This window comes from Microtus ochrogaster, chromosome 10, assembly GCF_000317375.1.
Source record: "Microtus ochrogaster isolate Prairie Vole_2 chromosome 10, MicOch1.0, whole genome shotgun sequence".
NCBI lineage: Eukaryota > Metazoa > Chordata > Mammalia > Rodentia > Cricetidae > Microtus > Microtus ochrogaster.
In genome coordinates, this window is record NC_022016.1 from 63,005,941 (window position 1) to 63,019,521 (window position 13,581).

The 13,581-nt window shown below is 50.9% G+C and overlaps 1 protein-coding gene across 3 annotated transcripts in view; it reads right to left on the reverse strand.

Annotated features, from left to right (window-relative positions):
• Positions 1 to 13,581, reverse strand: part of Hivep3 (human immunodeficiency virus type I enhancer binding protein 3) — a 412,482-nt gene that overhangs the window by 137,042 nt on the left and 261,859 nt on the right. For all 3 annotated transcript variants that reach the window (XM_026782346.1, XM_026782347.1, XM_005353329.3), the window contains one exon: positions 3,182 to 3,261. The gene's annotated coding sequence lies outside the window, so the exon portion shown is untranslated. The remainder of the gene's footprint in view (positions 1 to 3,181; positions 3,262 to 13,581) is intronic.

Sequence of the window (13,581 nt, forward strand, 5' to 3'; positions counted from 1 at the left end):
CACACACACACACATACACACACACGGAGTCTGTCTTGAACTACTGATTATCCTGCCTCCACCCCTAGCGCTGGAATGATTATAGGTGTGTGCTCCCATACTGGGCAGGAGCAGTTTTGAATAGTCTCACCTTCCTCATCTGTGGCCTCCTGTGATCTGGCTCATGGGAGCCTTTGAGGGAAGAAGGGACGAGTGTGGATGTGGGGCACAGCAGGTCAGGAGGGGTGGGCAGCATGTCCTAGTCCTTAGATGAGAAAGGCTGCTGGCAGGACTTCCATTTGGACACCCCTCATCCAGACCCCTCAGCCTTCCAGGACTGGCAGTGCCTCTTGGCGGCCCCAGGGTCTCTGACCTGAGGCCTTTGCCTCAGCTCCCCTCTCTGTTCGAGAACACCTCCCCCATCCACGCTCTGTCCCAATGCTTTTAGGACCCAGTTTAACATTCATTTGTTTTAGCAAACATGTCTTTGTTGAGTTCCTAGTATGTGGTAGAGAAAAACAGGCACACAGAGTTTCAACTCTGTAGATATCTGGAGTGTTGATGAACCTATACTGAAGGGCAGTGTAGACCAGAGAGCAAATCTGGAGCCTGACGGCTTGTGTTCAACCTGCCTAGAACAACTTCCTGGCTGTGGGTGCTGGGGCTGGTTGCACGGCCTCTCTGTTCATCAATTCTGATCTGCTCCATAGATATCCAGGCAGGAAGTGTACCCGCATAAAAACTGAGGCAGAATCTGGCACCCAGTTGGTTCTCAGCATCCCCTATCCTGCCTGGATAACTATTGAGCTCAGAAGGTCTCCTCGGGCATCCACCCTGTCTTAGGCCTCTGTTTAGTGTTCCATAGCACAGATTGCATGGTTCCTGAGTCCCACATCTACTCTTCCATGAGCTTGGCACAAACACAAAAATGTTTCCAGGCCTCTTCAGTCTGAGGGCAGGCGAGGGCCCATGACCCCATGAGGAAGCCACAGGGGCTCTCCAGCCTCCTGCTCCCCAGGCTGCCCAGCTGCTCTCAGCATGGAACTCAACCCCATTCCTCTTAACCTGCAGGCCCTGGCCCAGCTGTAACTCTCCAGGTGACACCTGAGCCAGCAGACTGGGAATGCCCCTCTGTGACAGAAGCCATGCTGGGCAGGTCACCAGAAAAGCCAGCTAACAATGCCCCATGCATGTGAAAGTTCCCACAGCCTGGTTTTTCATGTCGACTGCCTGGGCAGCCTGCTGCCCCCTGCCACGGCCCCACTGAACTGCTACTGGATATATCCCTCCAGCACCAGCCCACATGCCTCCCTCCTTCCCTCCCTCTCTCAGGCATTCTCCCTGCCACAGCCCTCAGCAGCACAGTGCGGCCTCTCTTCTGCACCTGCCTGACTTCTCCTGTGTGCCCAGGCTTCTTTCTCACAGTGCGGTCACTCCCTTGTTTACATAGCATCCTATTGTTGCCCGGCTTCCAGTGTCCACTGGCACCCAGGTTGGAGTTCTGGTAAGTGGATTTTGCCAAGGAAAGCCAAGATCATTGCATCACTTCCTGCTCAGGTGCACGTGCCCATGGCTCATGATTCCTTGGAACTGAACCTCACAGGTCTTTCCAGTCGCTTGCCCCACAGCAGGGGCATGAGGCAGCCAAGAGCTTAGCATGTCAGCTCCAGCCCCATGATGGGCCCTGCACGCAATGTTCATACCACACTTTTGTTGGATGCTGGAGCCATCTAGGAGGCAGGTGTTTGGTGGCTGGGGAGACTAAGTTGGCCCTTATCACATTGCTCCCCATGAGAGGGCAGGGAAGTTCTGGGGAGAGCTCCTTCTGGCTCCAGAGCCTTCCCTTTTTCTATGCCACAATAGAGTGACAGCTGTGACAGTGTCTGGACCTCTGCCAAGAGAGGAAACCGTAAAGCTTCAAAACTGTGAAGTGTTAGTCACTGCCCAGGGGTCATACAGGGAAGTGGAGGGAGGGCAGGGACCAAATACCAGCGCTGAGCCCTTAAAAGGTCTTGCTCTGGGCATGTGGCTAATGATGCTGCAGGGGCCAGAGGAGAGGTGGGCCAGCGTAGATGGAAGAGGAAAAGCCAATAGCCCATGGCCAGATCCGCTGCCCTCTCAGGATGGGGCCTGATGTGCTTACAGCCTTTCTGCAGGGCTGCAATACTAGGAAAGCCTCACTGCAGACGCCCAGCATGGGACATGCTGCCCAGAGCCCCAGTGACGACTCAGAGGGATCCAAGACCAGCACCTCTTGTCACCTTGGTCCAAACCCCTCTCGGAGCCACAGAGCTGATGCTCCCTGTCCTGTTCACACAGAAGCTGGCTCCCTGGCTCCCTGCAGCCCTCCCGGACTTACTTCTGCTCCCCCTCCCCATTCTGCCCTAATCCCAGCCATTCTAGCTGTGTACCTGCCATCCTTTGACATCAGGGGAGTCTTTGCCCATGGTCAGAGTGCCTGGTGAACTTGTACTCGTCCTTCAAAACCCAGTTAAAGTGCCAGATGCAAATGGTCTTTCCTGAGTGGGCCTGTGGCCCGTTCAGAGAGAGCAGACGCTTCTGCTCCACAGGCTCTAGTGGGCTGTGTCTCCCTATATACCCATTTCCTCAATGGCAATGGAAGCTTCTAGAAAGTAATGCTCATATTTTTTTCATCTCTGTACCTCAACGCATAGCACAGAGAACAGAGTCCAGCAGGCAACAGAAGATATCAAGATGAGCGGCCATGAGAGGGAAGGCCTGGGGCTGGTGACTGTTTGAGTCAGACATCAATCATGATTTGACAGACAGGATATAGATTCTTCCACCAAGCACGTTCACACATACCGTGTGCATCCAGTCCTGGCCAGACTCTCTTGTGGATGCAAGACTAACAGAACAACACAGGGGCCTGAGCACCAGGAGACATTCTATTCCTCCTGGGCCTGGGCCAGGCGGATGCTGGACTGTCTACTCCCTGAGTCCACTGCCTAGCTCTGCAGAGGTGTTCTGGGTCTCTGCTGCGAGGTGAAGGTGGTCTGAGTCATAATGGACTCCCTAGCTCAGCAGCAGAAATGCTAATAATGGCCCCACCTCGACACTTCAGTGGCTTTGTTCCAAAGCCTCACATCTCACATCTACCTCTGACCTGTAGGACAAGGCATGGAGGCCTCTGTTCCAAGTCTGTGTTGTGCATGTGCTGGAGGAAACGGGGAAAACTCACCTATCCGGAGCTCACTGCGGTGTTGTCGTCAAGCTAGGCCAGGGCTTCTGAAGGGCTTCCAGGCTGTGTCAGAAGGAGGCCTATGCGGGGCAGAGAAACAGAACATGATGCCTCCACCGCTTGTCAATCGGCTTTTAGCAAACTCTAAAACATGCATCCAAAGCAAAACCCAGGCATTGTCCCTTTCCCACACACAGTCACTCCGGGTACAAGACCAAGTTCCCTGGGCATAGGACCCCACCTCAGCATCCCAATCACAGAACAGAAGGTTGCCTTCTTCCTTCCCCGACCTGCAGGAACCACAGGCCTGGCTTGTGTCTACAGAATTCTCAAGGTCATATTCTCCTTGGGAAACCACCCGTCATGGCTTCTTGAGCACCTGTTACTGTAATTCAGTCTTTCTTTTTTCCCATCATTCATCCATCCACAATAGCATCTACTGGCTTCTTAGCAAGCTGTTAGCTGCTGGTGCTGGGTCTCAGAGAGATAAAGTCAAGTAAGAAAGGCAGATGGAGGCTCGGATCCAATGCCCCAGGCTTCTGTGCCTACCCTAGAGTGTGGCCTCCTTCCTCCACAGGATGAGCATGCTTGTCTCTGGGTAAAGCACTTTGAATGTTGTACTGGATGGCGGATGCTGCTTCCATTGTCAGCACATAGACCCAGCTTTGAAATTATTTTTCAAAGCTCCTCCTGTTGGTGACTGAGCACTTAGCATCTCATTGAGGAAAAACAGCAACACACACTTTGCAATTAACTTGGTTTGGGGCAAGTCATGTCACCATATAGCTCTGAACAAGGGTTGCATGCATAGGACACTATTCATTTCTCATGGATTTGAGCTTCCTGCTCCAGGGGATCCTTTGAATATTCATTCATCTGTCAGACCCATAGCCCATTGGTCATGGACCCAAGGGTAGAAAGGGCATCAACTCTTCAGTGAAGCTCACTGAAGCCCACTGATACTCAAGACCTATTTGAAGTGGTCACATACCCTCTGACAGGCTGTGATCTCTTTCCAGCTCACAACCCTTAGGAGTCACTGCAGAGGTGTTACAAGAATTAAATGAGAGAGCAGAAAGTGTTCAGGGCCTGGCCAAAGCAGAAGCTCAACAAATGACAAAGGAGCAACAGGATCATCCTCACCACCATTATTTTATTACCACTATTTATATCACCAGGGTCACCACCATCATTGTTACCATCATCATCACTACTATTATCATCATTTCACTATTATTCATATCATCACCAACACCCCTGCCATCTCTCCACCGGTACTGCCACCATCACCACTGTCCTTGCCAGTACCAACACTCTCATCACCACACCATCACCACCATCATTATACCAACACTGTCCCTATCATCACTACCACTATCACCGCAATACTAGTGCCATTAACAAGATCACTGTGAATGTCATCATCAACAGAAGCACAGCCATTACCATGATCACTGCCTGTCTTCACCACCATCACTACTGTCACCATCATCATTGTGAATATCATCATCATCAACAGCAGCAGCAGCTTCATTGTCTCATCATCATTATCCATGATCTTATCACCATTGTCTCTATCACCACCATCACCATCATCATGAATCATTATCAACAATAGCAGCGCTGCTATCACAGTCCTGAGACCATCATCAGCATCACTGTCATCACCAGAATCACCATCATCATCAGTACCACCAGCATCATCATCAGTATCACCATCTCCATCATCAGTACCACCATCTCCATCATCAGTACCACCATCCCCATCATCAGTGCCACAGTACCATCATCAGTACCAACATCTCCATCATCATCATCATCATCATCATCACCACCATCTCCATCATCAGTACCACCATCCCCATCATCAGTGCCACAGTACCATCATCAGTACCAACATCTCCATCATCATCATCACTACCACCAGCACCATCATCAGTACCACCATCTCCATCATCAGTAACACCATCTCCATCATCAGTACCACCATCACCACTGACACCTTATCACCAATACTGTTCCCACTGGCATCATTATCAACAACAGCAATGGAAGACTACCATTGACCTTCACCACCACCACCTTTCTATCAGGATGCATGTCCCTATGTTGTGATGATGTTTGATGTTATCTCTACTCCTGCTTCTTTTTTGGGGTTTCAGACTGGTTCTGTAACTTCAGACCTGCATGAACTTGGGGTCAATTTCTTAACATCATTGAAGTGGTAACGCACAGAACCTGTGACTACCAGACAGATGGCCAGCAGCTGCTAATGCTGTTAGCATTATTCTAGTTCTTTCCACCACTCGCTTCTGGAGGCAGGAACAATTCCACTTTTATCTCCCTGCAGGGCTAAACACAGGCCTCTCTCCCAAAGACATCACTAAATGATTGTATGCTGGAGGACCATACAAAATCAGATGCAAAATAACTCTATGGGAACGCAGGGCTTGGCCAAGGAAAACAGCGTTCTCGGGACCCTCAAACATCAACAGAGCTCCTGAAGGGAGCCATTCGTCACTCACAGAGCCAATCTGCAGGGCCAGTAGGACAATTCATTTATCAAGCTGACATCAGGTTTTCACACTGGCTCAGTAGCCAGCCCTTGCCCATCGCTCTTCCCCCTACGTTGAAATCTTATTCGCATCTGCCACCTCACTTAGTCTCCAGAAGAATGCTCACAGGCAGACAGAATAGGAACTGACAATCCATTTTGTAAAGAAAGAAACTGAGGCTCAGAGGGGTGACAAATTTTGCCAGTGGTACACAGCAGTGAAGGCCATGGCACAACATGGTCCAGGCTTCTGTGACTGGCACTGACTCTCTGCTAGTTCCATGATATCATGCCATTACACTCTCATTGCTCAGCTGCTCCCTACAACCTACGATTGAATCAAATTCCTTTGGGTGTTATTTTAATATGTCTACTTTAAAAGGAAGAATCTAAGTAACACCGGGGCAGGGAAATCCTGAGCAGGGTATGTATAGTTAGGAAAGTAAACAGAGATCTCAATGGGTCCCAGGCCTGGCTCTCATGTGGAGCAGTTGTGGAATGTTAGGCTACTTCTCTGTGCCATGATCTCATCTACAAAGTAAAAACAGTGATATTTGTCTATGGAGTTCATGTGAGGATTAAGTGAGCTAATTCACACAGAGCACCTTAAACATCAGCTGACACCCAGGAAGGCTTAGGTATAACTATTGCAACAATGTTGTGTCTTCTGTACTTAGCATAGGTCCACCACTGCCAGGTCTCTGATAAACCCACATTAGGTGTTCAGCTGGATGGATTGCTCCCGAGGGAGAAGTGAGTGCCTATGCAGGCACAGCTGACCGGTGCTGGGGCACAGCATCCTCCACTACCTGGCTCCATGCCAGATCAGCTCTCAAAGCCCTTCCTTTCCTGCAAGCTGTGTTCTGTCCCCGCCTTGCTGCTGGTTAGGATCACAGGATATAGCCCAATATCTACATTCCAGCCCTCACCCCGTCAGCCTGTCACTCCACAGCCAGGCGTTTGCCTCAGCTTTCTCATCTGTAATGTGAGGACACTCGCATCCACCCTGAAGGGATGCTGGGTAGGTGATGATGACAATGACTTTAGCGAGATCTGCAGCAGGTGGCCGGTGGACTTTATCTCGGGTAGGCGCATGCTAAGCTAAGTGCTCCTTCCATGGCTTTGGGTCCATTGCCAGGGATTGCTAATAGGCCAGGTACCATCCTCTCAGCCCAAAGGTTGCAGTAGAAAGGCAAATTCTCTGTTTGGTGCTCAGTGTGAACGGGGATCTGTGGAGGTGGGGGACTGCTTGGGGAGTGGTCCTCTGGACCACTCCTGTCCACCAGGCTTTGAAGTGGCTCCAGACCTTTTCTGTCTTCAGTTTCCTGCTCTAAGGCCCAGTGGCTGGCTGTGAAGGAGGAGGTGTTCCTTCCCTGCGGTTCTGAAGAAAGGGTCAGGAGGTGCTGGGCTGTGACTGGAGGAGAGAAGACTTGATAAGAGAGTGTCTAGAGGGGCTGTCCGCTGGAGGCATGGCACAGAAAGATTTGACAGAATCTTCTTTTCTATGAGGGGGACCAAGGGTGCCTTTGTGAACTGACAGAATGTTTTCTTGTGACTCCTGCTGCCACCATGCCGCGGAGAGCTTAGGGACCATAACTCATGCCACCCTTGGGCTGGAGGACATCTGCTGCCATTCTGACTGCATGTTGCCCCTCTCCATCCCCCCCGCCCGGGGACTCAGAGATCCCAATCTTAGAGAATAGTACATCACATGTCCCCACTTCCTTCATTTGAGAGGAGGGGTCAGGACTGAGCAGGCATGTTGCTATCCTCCAAGTCTAGGGCTCACTCTTCCATGTTTGTGGCAAGATTACTATTGACGAGTTGATGTTTCTGGGTCCCTGGAAGATGCTGAATACTTTCTGAACTGTTTCTCCAGCCCGACTTTCTGTCAGTTCTGTTATTCACATCCTCTGCTTACTACAACCCTATGGCATACATTCTATGACATCAACTTTGGTTACAAGCCCTGGTCTCAAGGGGAACAAGGTCAATGGCTTCCCCTAACACTGATGGCTGTGTGTGACCAGGAGTTCTGGCACCAAAGTTGAGCATGAGACATCCACACTTAACATGACATTCTGCTTCTCCTCTGTGGTTGGAGGCCTGCCCCTGTGAGTTGAGCCCTTCTCCAGGCCCAAGTCTATGGCAACTACCATCTTTTAGAAACTGTTCCCTGGGACTCAGTTCTGACCAATGGGATCTATTGCTCATATTTAGAGCAAAGGGAAGACTTTTTTTTTTTGGAGATTCTGAAAAAGAGTATCTTTGCTAATCAAAGTACTCTGGGAAAGAGGAGAAATGTATCAGGAAGGTGCATTTCTTCTGTGAATCCTACCTGCACACAGCTGGGTCCCCGGGACAGTTGCCAGTCTGAGGCTGTGGTGAAAGGATGCTGATGGGAAAGGAGCTGGGCAGCGCGGAAGCTGGGAAGTGCCAGGGTCACTGGTGTCCTTTGGGATCTGACCTACTCAGAACCCCCTGCTCCAGGCTTCTGATTAATCCCTGTAGCCAGCTCTCTGTCACCTGCAGCCTGAAGCATAACACACATGATCCCAGTTCAAAGCTGGGGCAGCTGGGTGGACAGCCTTGGAACCACGTGAGATGGCTCTACCTGAGGAAGGGTCTGACCTTCCACCCTGCACATCTCTGCCCCTGACAACATGTCCCTGTACCACCTGCATACCCTTGCTATCTGCGGTCCACAGGCTAGCCCTCCTTCTGATACTGGTGGGGCACCTAATGGACCTTAGTGTGAGCCTTGAGTATAGAAAGTGCTCCTGTCTTGTTCCTAGCCTATGCCTCCATCCTGGTACACACTTTGTGCTCCTTGATCCTTGAACTCAGCACTTGTGATTGTGACCGGGTGGGTTTCTATACTTGCTTCTGAAATATCTGTCTTATCTAGTGACTTCTTGAAACCCCTGAAGAGGGCTACGTCCATTAGCTGCTGCGTCTTTTACTTTACTGAAGCCCCAGAACTGACCCATTTGTCAAAGCCGTGTGGCTGGTAAGTGGTGACATGTGCCCGGCGCTCTGTCAGTCCTTGCATCCGCACTCTCAGCTCTGCTACCCCAGACCTCTGTCCCCTCCGCATGGCAGGCAGGGCTGGAGTCCTCTGTGTTTCCTCTCACCGCACAGCCCCTCATCCTCTGGTCCTGAGAGGAATTCATCCTCTTCAGAAAGGAAGTGAGATAGACAAGAGCCAAGAGAATGGGCGCCACAGGTGTGGGGAGGGCGCAAGAGACTCAAAGCAAGCCTGAAGGTCTCAGGACTGTGGCTTTCCAGGCTAATGATGGCTGTCCATCACCACTGCTTACAGATGCCAAGTGGGTCAGTGAAAAGCTTGGGAGTTGGCCAGACAGTCCCATGTGCAGGTCCCAGCTCTGCCCCTCAGGAGCCCCATGAGCCTGAAGCAATGCAATCCCTTAGGCACAAGACCTCTTTGCACCTCAGACTCCTGAGCTGTATAACGGAGCTAACAATCCCCCCCTGGCATGACTTAGTGGAGAAGAGCATCTCCCAAATGCCTGGCTCTTAGCAGAAGCTGTTTTCCTTTCCTGCCTGTTCTTCATCAGTTTCTGCTGCCACTTGGAGCTGACTACTCCTGAGGCCACTATCAGAGCAGTTCCAGGGACGCTCACCCCAGGGTTGGCAGGGACCCGAGCACACACAGCACACTGGAGATAAACACAGGGTCCAGGCACCTCATTCTTAACAATGGGTTATTCTGGGGCTTTAATTGCTCATCAGGAGGCAGATAGGCTCTGCACAGTGACCAAAGCTGGAAGTTGGAATGATCACCAAGTAGCTAAGAGAAGAGTCGGACACCAAACACAGGTGCAGAATGCCATTCAATGGGCCACACATCCAAAAATGTCACAAGGGAGGGTGCTTCACAAAGCCCTGGGGTCACCAAACTTTGAGTGTACAAGTAGGGAAAGTGAGGTGCAGGGAGACAAGAGCTTTGGATCATGTTTTCAACAGATATCCGCATAGTTATCCTGCAGGCAGGGCTCTGTGCTGTGCTAGGGGGAGCTTAGGAGGCGGGAAGGAGGCTGAAGCAGTACAACCGTTACCCTGCCTGAGGACCAGTACGAGAGGAAGTATGGGAAAGGACTGTGATAGCGTGAAGGAGACATACTCTTTCTCACAGGGGCATCATTCAGCCAAGTTCTGGGCTTGCCTGTGCCAGATGCTGTCCAGGGATAGAGACCCATAGAGAGCAGTCTGGCCCCAGCTTTCATGGCTGAGGGAATGCAATAATGGGCAGACAGAGTGGGGAAGATAGAAAGCTGGGGTTGTATATGCTCTAGAGTAAAGCAAGAGAAGTGGGCATTGGGACTTGGGAGTCTATGGTTGGCTGATGCTTTGGGCAGATGGCCAGGGTCCATGCTAATGGTGACATTAACTTTAGCAGAGAGACAGGCAAATGAATGTTCTGTCCTGAGTGAAGATGGAGAGCCAAACTCTGAGCTGGCCTGCTTCCTGGATCACTGAGAACCTAACAGAGCCAAGATCTGCCCAGTTCTCTACACGGCATGTATAGACCCCACCACCCCTAAGTAGCTACTTTCCCTTCCTTCTTCCTCACCAGGGAGGAAAGCACCAAGGATTTCCCTGAGCTGTCATCTTCAGGAGGGACTCATGTCAGGATGGACACTGGAGACTAAAGGCTGACCCTCTACCCGCCATACATAATAGGCCAAGACAGGTCCTCTGTAACCACCTTCTGCCGTGGAAGTCTTGGCATCAGACATCTGAAGTCCACCACTGCGGAGCTGCGTGACCCTGATAAGTCCAGCAGAGCATCTGTCACAGATGGGCACTGCTGTTCTTGAAGAGCCACTTTGAGGATGCTGTAAAGAGAAGCAAGCCCTCCGGAGCTGCTGGTCTGCTGAATTCTGGGCAGACACAGATACTGGGTGCTCCTGAATCAGTTCCCCTGTTAGTGATCTATGCGCCATGCCAGGCCAGAGCATCCTCCTGTCTCAGGGTTCTATAGTCCCAGCAGCACTTCTTTCTCTCCTCCCTCCCCTTCTCTGTCTCTCTCTCTCTCCTTCCCTCCTTCGTTCCTTCTTCTCTCTCTTCCTCCCTTCCCCTTCTTTCTCTCTCTTCCAGCGCTGAGGGTTGAACCCAGGTATCCATTCCCAGTACTTTTCATATTTTCTTTTATTTTTTAAGATTATCTCACCAAATGGTCCAGGAAGGCCTTGAACTTGCTAACTTCTTATCTCAACCTTTTGAGTACCTGGGTATTCCGGCCCGAACCACCAGGCTTGGCTTTTTCCTTTCCTTTCCCCTTCCCTTCTCTTTTTTTTCTCTCTTCTCTTCTCTTCTCTTCTCTTCTCTTCTCTTCTCTTCTCTTCTCTTCTCTTTTTTCTCTTCTCTTCTCTTTTTTCTCTTCTCTTCTCTTCTCTTTTTTTCTCTCTTCTCTTCTCTTCCCTTCTCTCTTCCCTCCCCTCCCCTCCCTTCCCCTCTCCTCTTCTCCCTTCTCTTCTCTTCTTTTCTGTGTTTTCTGTTGACCCTGAACATGATCACCAGCTCCCAGAGAGCAGCCCTAGTCACCCGCCTGAACTCAGCAGGGAACTACACTGGTCCATCAAGCAAGTGAACTTGGAAAACAGGGAAGGTTGAATCTTGGGTTGAGAATCATCTTTCTTATCTAAACAATCCTGGGAAAGTTAGCTGGTATTTGTGAATGAGAATTGTAATCGCGCCCCAGGCTCTGCAAAATTATATGGTGACTTCAACACTACTGTTGCCATTATAGAATGATGGGTTGAAACACGAGCTCATTCAATTTGTAAGCTACAGTCCTTCCCACAACATCATGCTCTCTGGATGTTCTGTCTCTTGTTCCCTTTTCCAGTGATGGGGAACCTACTACCTTCTGGGCAGCCTATGGTGTGTTTTGACAGTTTCTGAGTATCTGAGATTTTGCTGTGTGTTGTTTTAAGACCTGCCACACTGAGATGCAGAGAAATGAGTGGGTGATGAACCACCTGGAGGGAGGGCACTCAGTGGGATGTTGGGGAGCCCAAAGAACCAAAAAATGGTATCTCTGGTTATTGGGTAGTGTTCCAAATGTGGCCCTGCCAACTACCTTCCTTGGGGCCTTAGAGCCAGCAGGACCTTCCAAGAGTGCCGCTTCCCTGGCTCCCTCCTGCCCTGGATGCTCAGGGGCTGGACAGCGGGGCATGGGTTCTTAAGCCGTAATGTATGATTGATGACTCGCATGAGCTCACCAGCTCAGGGAGGGAGGGTGTTCTGAGGGGAGATTGGAGGGAGGCTGGTTATGGATTTTAACCTTCTGATGTTACTGGCTGGGAATTTACCATCAATAATTCAAGGCAGTGGGGAGGAGGGGAGGAGAAAGGCAAAAGTGAGAGGGAGGCAGGGGAGAAAGGGAGGGAAGGTGTGGAGGAAGGGAAACAGAAAGGAAGGAGGCAGAGACAGAGATGTGGGCGTTTCCCACGGCAAGGTGCTCCCCCCATCCCCACCTGGTCAGTCACTCAGCAGCAGCCACTGTTGTCCTTGACTAATGACACTCGGGCTCAAAGGAGAATGGGGCGAAGGGTTGCTGACTCCAGAACCTAGTTTTTCCTACCACTCTTTAGTGCTGGAAGGTGGCCAGGTCAGGAAACAGGGAACCCAGAGTGTCCCTGCCAGCCTCAAGGACATCTAGACTCAGCTCACACTCAGGGACAAACCTATAGGGAGAAGAGCCTGGCAGTTCTGCCACCCTGGAGAGAAACCAGCCATTGGCCTTCTGGACAGTACCAGAACTTTGTTGCTGAAGCTGGAAAAAAAATTAACTGCTATATTTAAAAAGCATTGTTCAGTTGCTATGGCAACAGAGGGGCTAAGAATAATATAAAAAGAAGATGATATGCCAGGTTGTCACTGGCAACCCAATTTTAAGTGTGTGTGTGTGTGTGTGTGTGTGTGTGTGTGTGTGTGTGTGTGTGAGAGAGAGAGAGAGAGAGAGAGAGGGTTGGATGGGGAACGGGCTCAGAGCTCAGACCATATTCCCTGTGCCCTCTGGCACCATCTGCCCTGGCAATGTATCCAAGCATCAGCCAGGCCTGGCATCGTATGGCTCTGCCTAATTCTGGAGAGAACTGACAAACTCTGGCCTTGTGCCCAAATAAAGGTAGCTCTCAGGCCCCTGACTGCTGTCCTTTCCTGGCAGTCCCTTCCCAACCCCCGCTGCCTGGATTGTTTCCCTCAGTTTCAGAACCCCAGCCGGAGGCACCTCTTAAGCAGATGGCCCCCAAATAGCATCTTCTCTGAGATCTCAGAGCTTTCAGGAGCCTGGTGGACTCCCAGGGGACCACCAGGGAGGGCAGATGGCCAGGAGAGAAGAACACGAGACACATTTATCAATCAGGATGGGAGGTGGCTCAGTATGCCTGGAGCAGACCCACAGAAGACTGGGAGAGGTGGGTGGACACCCAAGGACCCTCATGCACCTGCCAGCTGCTTGATAGAGCTAGGGTGGCAGTATACCCATGGGGAGTCAGGAGCAGCAAAAAGACAGACAAGATGCCCATGGCAGTTTATTGGCGGCACATTTTAGAAGCATCCATCTGCTATTTTTGCCTCTGTCAAAGTCATGCAATGGGGGAGGAAAGCTTTGAAGTCCAGGATCCCCACGCAGACTCTATCACACACTGTTGTGTGAGCAAGGTGTTCACCATCTCTGAAAGTGACAGACCCTTAGGACCAAGGCTAGGCCTCAGAAATATAGGGTTTCTAAGGTGTCAGCTGGGCATGGAGACATCCTCAGGGCTTAGCTTCACTGTGGGTCCTGAGGTAGAGCATCTTCGCTGGGTACTTTACA